We start from the raw sequence: 9,266 nt of genomic DNA on the forward strand, positions 1-9,266 counted from the left end.
ACATAGCTAGATCGACTCAGCTCGGCGAGCTAGGAAGATCCATATATACTTTCCTATGTGGGAAACCAATATTTCGAGGTGTTACATAATTTTTGGCCCAATCAAACTTATAATACCCCCAACACATAGTGTTGTAGGGTATAAAAACCATAAGTTCACCTTTCGGGTATTTCGGATATCGCCTGTAAGTATTGCTGGCATTTTTTCACACAAAAGTAGTGATCCATTCTAACCGCTTTCCTAAACTCTAACTTCATGCGAAATTTCGTGTCCTTTGGTTTCAATTTGTAATCCTTATAATGGCTGCAAAATCAGGAAAATTTTTAATTGTTGGTCCATTTCACCCCTTTATATATTGCGGACATCTTTGAAAACAATAGGCCTAGCCTATGCCCTACCCTACTCTGTGTTGAAAGGTGAAAAATATTAAAAAATGTACACTTTAATATTATAAGTCAAATTGAAACAAGTAAGCAAAGGCTATAGTCGTGCGGGGCCGACCATGTGATACCTTACAACACTACAATATATTCGAAGTCCCCTTATATCCATATCATTTTGGAAATAATGTCAAAGAGCCCCGCCCAGAGGTTACCCTTATTTTTTTGGCCCGGATAATTTGGCCAATATTTACGCACTCCGTAGTTTTGTAAGTATTCAAAACAATTTCACACGAAAGTACTGGTCCATTTTACAGTTAAATGTAATCCAATGGTCATCCGAAATGCTAGACTTTTTCCCTGTCCTTAACTCTCTTCCGATGCGAAATTCCGTGTCGATTTGTTTTCAATTTTGTCCTATAGAGCGAATACAAAATTAGAAAAAATTAAATTTTGTTTAGTCCATTTGCACCTTTAAATGTACATCTTAAGAACAATAGGTTTAAATTCTGAGCCTAACCATATCCATGCAAAATTTCATGAGGATCGGACGATAATTTCGATATAATATGCATATAATACCCTTAAAAACGTGGTGTTGGGGGGTATAAACATTTAGAAAATTTACAATTCAAAATTGGAAGTCAAATTGAAAAAATCGCATGCGATAAAAAATATGACAAAAATTGAAAAAAATCGACAAAAGATATTGACTTTTTATTGGTATATTTTTTTGCGATTTTCTTAGATTTTATCGTTTTCTGGCAAAAGACCATTCCGAATTGATGGGAATTGTAAATATCGGCCATGGGTTCTTGATTTATAAGGGGTTCTTGATAAAAAAAAACATCAATTATTTTACATATATATTGTACCTATTTGGCTATTAGCATCACTGCAAGGATCAGAAGTGATATTTTAATGTATTTGTGACTTGGCTGGGATTGAAAATATTCGCGGTTTAGTGGACATTTTCTTACATAAAAGTAAGGGTCTATTTTTCCCGCTATTGTGCGATGGCCGCCCAAATTGGTAGGTTTTTGCCACTCCTAAACTCTAACTGCAATCGCGTCGATTGGTTCATAATTGTGACCTATAGAGCAACTGCAAAATCAGGAAATTTTTCTGTTTTTTGGTCCACTTCAAGCCCTAAATATCGTGAGATCATCTCCAAAAACAATAGGGTTCTATTCTGACCATAACCCCACCTCCATTTTCAATTCCGTGAGGATCGGTTCATAATTGCGACCTGTAGCATGATTACAAATTAACATGGACAGACGGACGGGCGGACATACATAGCTAAATCGACCCATTTCGGCGAGATAGGAAGATCCATATATACTTTCCTATGTGGGAAACCAATATTTCGAGGTGTTACATAATGTTTGTCCCAATCAAACGTACAATGCCCCCAACACATAATATTGTGGGGTATAACAATAAAAATACTTGAATATCAGAGTGTTAATATATATTTGAGAGACAATATAACTAAAAATTTCTAAAATCTTTGTGTGGATTTTCAGGCCATTTCATTTGAAAATGTGGTTAAAATAATCAAAATGCCGAGGGGGGTGCTGTTATATGGGGGCTATACGATATCGTGGACCGATATAACCCATCTTCGAGCTCATCCTGCCTACTGGCAAAATTAACATGTGTGCAAAATTTTAGCCTTCTATCTTAAATCGTTCGAAAGATAGCGTGATTACAACAGACAGACAGACGGACATCGCTAAATCGACTTACAATTTGACGGTGATCATGATATATACACTTTGTTGGGTCTGACATGAGTATTTCGAGGACTTACAAACGGAATGACAAAGTTAATATACCCTCCATAGTACGGTGGAGGATATAAAAATTAATTCAACTTGGGCTGATATATAATATATGGTGAGCAATAAACGTAAAATCAGATGAAGATGTATATCGAAGGGATATAAACATCTGAACCGATCTCGATAAAATTTGGCAGAGGTATTTTCGAGCAGTATCTGATGCCCGGTATCAGATATCATTGTTGTGGAGTGCACATTATTCATGTAAGGAACTTTAACACCAAATCGGATGAAACATATATATGGGAGTCATAGCAATATCTGAACCGATTTTCACAAATATTTAAAGTACTCCTTTCTATGATGAATTCCGTTGGAAGTGTCGAACTTCAGTCTATTTAGGCTGATTATAGCCATTTGGTGCACAAAAATTGGCAAAATGCAGGTTATTTGGACTGATATTGGCCATTTGGTGTACAATTAATCCGAAAGCGGTTGAAGATATATATCCGAGCTATATCTAAATAAAAACCGATTATCACCAATTTCAATAAGGTTCGTCCTTGGGCCAAACAAATATTTTTTGGAAAATTGCATCTCAATCGGATAATAAATGAGACCTTCATTTTGTTCACAAAAATATATGGATGTCAGTCGGACTGACATTCATAAATCGACTCAGAAAGTTTTTCTATGAAGATCCTCAAAAGAAACTATGAGTGTATATCGCTTTCTTCTACATGTAGCAAACATATGCATAAATAAAATGCTAAAAAGCTAAGCTAGTTCGATTTCGATATTGTCATGCCAAATTAATTAGCAGGCATTGTCTGTTAAGACTGTGGAGGGAAAACACCCCTTTGTAAAAATCTCTCAAGTTTTGTTCATGTACTATAGTTGACCTCATATTATAAATCAACCCTAGTTTATGACTTGACGTTGAGTAAAATGTTCATACATCACAATTATTAGCTTTGGTATTTTATGCTAAAGATTCTCCCCTAAAGACCTAGACCAAACTAAGAAGTTTTAAAGGTTTTCGATGTTTTAAAGGTTCAAAATAATCTCACTTTACGCTAGGTTTTTTTTTTTGTTTCTTTGGTCTTGGCAAAACTTTGTTGCTTTACATCATCTTCGCTGACTCGGATGCCAGTAACAGTGACAGTTGTTTTTTTACAACACACTTCTTTCACAGTTGCCAATAAACGTCGTGCCAGGTTGAAGTCAAAACCAGACAAAGAACAAAATGCCAATGAACGACGTGAATAAGAGAATCGTTAACAACTTTCCCATTTAAGTTTTACAGGTAATAATGGTTCATTAGTGCAAGCGATTGTGTACAACAATGTTGTGAAAACGAAAGATGAAGTAGCAGAAGAAGATGACGATGAAGAAGAAGAAGAAAAGAAAAATTGTGACAGCTGTCACAGTGAAAATTAACAACATAGTATTGAGAGTCTGAAAATCTGAAAAGTGAATGTTATAAATTTCCGTGTATAGATCAGGATTCACAGGGACTTCTAATGGGTTATTTCAAGGATTTATTGCAAAAGCCAATGGAATAGCTAAGAGCCCTGTAATCTTAACCACTGTAACACCGTCATAATGGTTTGAAAAGCTTTCCTAACGATAGTTATTATCAAATTTGGTCTGTGTAACTTTCCTCCTTTTTAGTTGCTCCCCGATAGAAATTCTCGCAACGCAACTCAGGGCAAACTTTTGAGACAATAACACATTTATTTTGTCAGTAAATTTTAGTGCAGATAAATTTTGAGGTGAAATCACAATAATAATCTCTGACAAGACGGTTATTATGGCAAAGTATAAAACTGTGGTTTTCCACTACCATGCCAAGCAGAAGGGGGCGTACTTTTCAACATTAATAAGTTCTGCTGGTGCACTTCGTTGTGAACTTTGTTCAAGGACCAGAATTCCACTTGGTGGCAACTCAAATCTTTATTGTTGTTTTGAACATTTATTGCAATTGTTTGGCGTTATTACATTATTTTTTAGTTAATTGAAAATGACGCCTTTGGAAATAAGTTACAGAATGCGCAGAGGATTTGAATTGAAATGAAGTGAATTACTAGCAAGAAGCGTGGAAAATTTCATTCATAGATTAATAAGATTCTAAGATGTCAGTAAACAAAAGAGTAAAATTTTAAGATGAAAATTGAAAAAGACAACAGATTACCATAGTTGGAAGGAATAGTCATTAAAAATGAAAAATAAACAAAATTTGAGTACTTCTGCAGGAGTTCTGCTTTATTATAGCTCTAAGCAACCAGGAAGAATAATCAATGAACACAACATCTAACTTTTGCAAAGCATGATTTTAACGAGGCAAATGTTAGTTGAATCATTGATATTCAAAGAATATAATTATACCCTACAACACTATGTGTTGGGGGTATTATAAGTTTGATTGGGCCAAAAATTATGTAACACCACGAAATATTGGTTTCCCATATAGGAAAGTATATATGGATCTTCCTAGCTCGCCGAGCTGAGTCGATCTAGCTATGTATGTCCGTCCGTCCGTCTGTCCGTCTGTCCATGTTAATTTGTAATCACTCTACAGGTCGCAATTATGGCCCGATCCTTACGAAATTTTGCACGAAGGTGGGGTTTGGGTCAGAATAGAACCCTATTTCTTTTGGAGATGATCGTCAAATGATTAGGGGTTGAAATGGACCAAATACTGAAAAAATGTCGGATTTTGCAGTAGCTATACAGGTCGCAATTATAGACCAATCGAAGCGGAATTTCGCATGTAGCTAGAGTTTAGGGCAGGGAAGAAGCCTACCAATTCGGGTGGTCATCGGATAATATTTAGCGGGTAAAATAGACCATATCTTTTGTGTTGAAAAAATTCAAAAATTTTCATTAAACCGCGAATATTTTAAATCCCGGCGAAATCACAAAGCCATGACAAGGTTACTTCTGGTCTTTACATTGATGTTAACATCCAACAAATCGGATATATGCAAAATATATGCGATATATATGTCTATCAAAGAAGATATGCTTGACAGATCTCTTATATGTCGAGAACGGCTGAACTGATTTCGACAGTTCTCATTAATTCCGAATGGCCTCTTGGCAGGAAAGAAAAAAGTCAAAAAAAATCGCATAAAAATATCTCTCTAAAGATGAAAACATTGATTTTCTAAAATTTTTTCACATTTTTTCAATTTTGTCATATTTTTGGCATATTTTCATTTTGAATTAAACATTTGTTAATATTTCTACAGCTAACAAAACTAAGTAGTTAGGATATCAGGATATCATATACAGATCGCATTTATGGCCCGATCCTTACGAAATTTTGCATGGAGAGGGTCAGAATAGAAGCCTACTCTTTTTGGAGATGATCGCCATATATTTAGGGGTTGAAATGGACCAAAAGACTGCAAAATTGTCGGCAGGTCGTAATTATCGCGCGATTCTCACGCACATTTGAATGGGGGTTACCGCACATTGCAAAAGCCAAGCAGTTTTGGATGGCCATCCAAAAATATTCAATGTGTGAAATAGTTTGCCAACTTTTGTAGACAAAATACGAAAAGGTCCATTCCAGTGACTTTTTGGAGAATTCACAAATACAGGAAAGACACACTTCCGACTATTTCGTTAACGCTGATTTCGTTGAAGAATATAGTCAAATGTCTGTATCTCATATAGATGCGTTTTAGTCAAAAACCAATAATAAATGTTAATCTTTTGCCACTTCTGAGAGATTATAGGTCTTTGGGAAATATTGGTTCCAGATCTAGGAAGGCCAATTAAGTGCAACATCTACCAATAAATTGGAAATGAGCAAATTAGTTTAAGTTGCTATTATTTGAAAATTAGAGAACGAAACCTGACGGTTTTCTTTTATTTTTTGTCACAATATCTTGTGGAATTCTTTCGAGTATCTCGCCTATATAAACTGTATCATTTATTATAGTGTTGTAGGATATTCAACGGTCGGCCCCGCTCGACTGTAGCCTATGCTTACTTGTTATACCCTACACCACAAGGTGGTCAGGGTATTATGTCTTTGTGCATTTGTTTGTAACAGGCAGAAAGAAACGAGATAGACCCGTAGTTCCTTTTGATGATCTGCATAGAATCACATTCTGAGTCGATTTATGCATGTCCGTCCGTCCGTCTGTCCGTCCGCCCGTCCGTCTGTCCGTCCGTCCGTCCGTCTGTCCATGTATTTTTGTAAACAAAGTACAGGTCGCATTTATTGCCCGATCCAGTTGAAATTTTGCACAGATTTTTTGTTTGACCCAAGGACGAATCCTATTGAAATTGGAGATAATCGGTCAAAAGTTAGATATAGCTCCCATATATATCTTCGTCCGATTTGCCTTTTATTGTGCACCAAACGTGTAATATTAGCCCGAATAGTATGGAATTTTGCTTATACACCCAAATTAAGCCTGAAAATATGTATTCCAAATTTGATCGAAATCGGTTCAGATATAGCTATAGCTCCCATGTATATTGTTAATCCGATTTGTTATTTTTGTCCTTCGCAGCCGTAATATGCACTCTGTTACAACAATATTTGGGGAAATATATCAAATACAGCCCAGAAATACATGTGCCAAATTTTATCGAAATCGGTTCAGATTTGGATATATCTCCCATATATAACTTCGTCCGATTTACTTTATATTGTGCACCAAACGTCTAATATTTGTCCAAATGGGATGAAATTTGGCACTTAGGACCGAATTTAGTCTAGAAGCTGGTATGCCAAATTTTGTGAAGATCGGTTCAGATATAGCTATAGCTCCCACATATATTGTTCATCCGATTTTTTGTATTTGTTACCCACAGCCGTAATATGCACTCCGTAAAAACGATATTCAGGGAAATATTTCAAATACAGCTCAGAAATATATTTGTCAAATTTTATCGAGATCGGTTCAGATTTGGATATAGCTCCCATATATATCTCTATCCGATATCAAATTAATTGTGCACCAAATGGGCAATATAATTCCGAATTTAAAAGATACAAATGCTTCGGCATATTTAGTCCTTTAAACTTTAAATTATAATTTTAATCATAGCGTGTATTATTAAATTCTCCCATAAAAACTTTTAATTGTTATGTGGAACTCTACTAAATTAGCAAAGTGGTGTAGGGTATCATAAATTCGGCCCCGCCCGACATTAAGACTTTCTTTACTGGTTTTTTATTTCATTTGGTAAAATATCCAAACTTATACACATTGGTTTTCCAATTAAAGCTAGCATTGAAAGACTAACGATCGGCAGCAACAAATATTTTTATACCCTCCATCATAGATGGTATAATACGTTTTTCATTCCGTTTGTAACACCTTTATATATAAATGTAAGACCCCACAAAGTATATATATATTCTTGATCAACACACAATTTTACGACGATTTAGCGATGTCTGTCCGTCTGAGGAAATCAATTTTACTCAGATGTGTGTTAGGTCTGCAGGGCTCTTTATATTGAAAATGGGCTAAATAGGTCCACGTTTTGGTATAGCCCCCATATAACTGTACGACAGATTTAAGGTTTTTTGGATGTGTTAGTCACAATTTTGACCCTAATTTGCTGTAAATTGGCAGCATGTGTTCCCATCAAGTAAGAAACATTCTTGTTTAGAGCTATCAATATAGGCCCCGATATATATACATACACGGTGAGATGAAACAAGTTAAAAAGCAGTAAGTTCGACCGTGCCGAACTTTGAATGCCCTCCATTATTAGGAACGAATTTGGAAATTTTCAAAAAATAAAATCCTACATGCGCATTGTTTATATAAGCCATTACCGTATTCAAATTCGAAACTTAAAATAAACGGTGAATAATGTAGCTAAAATCATTAAAATATCGTTTATAGGGAGGTACCGTTATATCGGAGCTGTGCGAAGACCTGGACAAGCATAGACAATTTTCTGTCACAGGCTATAGCATCCATTACAAACGTCAAATACGACATCTCAAATAATTTCGGTGGGTATTGTACCTAAACTCGTTAAAATACCGAATATAGGGAGGTACTGATATATGGGGCCTATACGAAGACCTGGACCTGCACAGACAATTTTCTGTCACCAATTTGAAACAATTCCGGCGAATAATGACGCTTAAATCATCAAAATACCGAATTTTGGGAGGTGCCGTTATATGGGGGCTATACGAAGACGTGGACCTGTCAAATTGAAAAAATCTTTTGCAATATTTTGTGACAATTTTTCATATTTTCATATTTTTTATCGCATGCGATTTTTTCAATTTGACTTAAAATATTGAACTGTGTATTTTGTAATATTTGTTCACCTTACAACACCTCTTCCCGATATTCGGTATTTTGATGATTTTCGCGACATTATTCACCGTAATTATTTCAAGTTTGGTGTTTGAAGTTCGAAATGGATGCTAAAGCCTAAGACAGAAAAGTGTCTGAGCAGGTCCGCGTCTTCGTATAGCCCCATATATCGGTACCTCCCAATGTTCGGTATTTTCATGATTTTAGCGACATTATTCATCGGAATAATTTCAAATTTGGTGTTTGAAGTTCGAAATGGATACTACAGCCTAAGACAGAAAATTGTCTGTGCAGGTCCGCGTCTTTGTATAGCCCCCATATAACGGTACCTCCCGACATTCGGTATTTTCATGATTTTAGCGACATTTTTCACGGATTTTTTTTAAGTTTCGTATTTTGGTATAACGGTACCTACCGCTATTCGATATTTTGATGATTTTAGTGATTTTATTCTCCGGAATTGTTTCAAATTTGGTATTTGAAGTTCGCAATATATACTACAGCCTGAGACAGAAAATTGTCTGTGCATGTCCACGTCTTCGTAGAGCGCCCATATAATGGTATCACATGGTCGGTCCCGCACAGCTATAGCCTTTGCTTACTTGTTTATTGCTAGTTTTGGCAAGCTAAATTTCGCTTTATTTTAGGGCTAGAATTTCATTCACATTTGAAATAAATTCACACATTAATAACTTCATGTTTAACACAATTATTCACATCTCAACTGTAAGGAAAACTTTTATCTGAGCTTTGGCGAAAATTTATAGTTTTTCCAGAGTATATATTTT

The sequence above is a fragment of the Musca domestica genome, unplaced genomic scaffold (genome assembly GCF_030504385.1).
Source record: "Musca domestica strain aabys unplaced genomic scaffold, Musca_domestica.polishedcontigs.V.1.1 77, whole genome shotgun sequence".
Classification (NCBI taxonomy): domain Eukaryota; kingdom Metazoa; phylum Arthropoda; class Insecta; order Diptera; family Muscidae; genus Musca; species Musca domestica.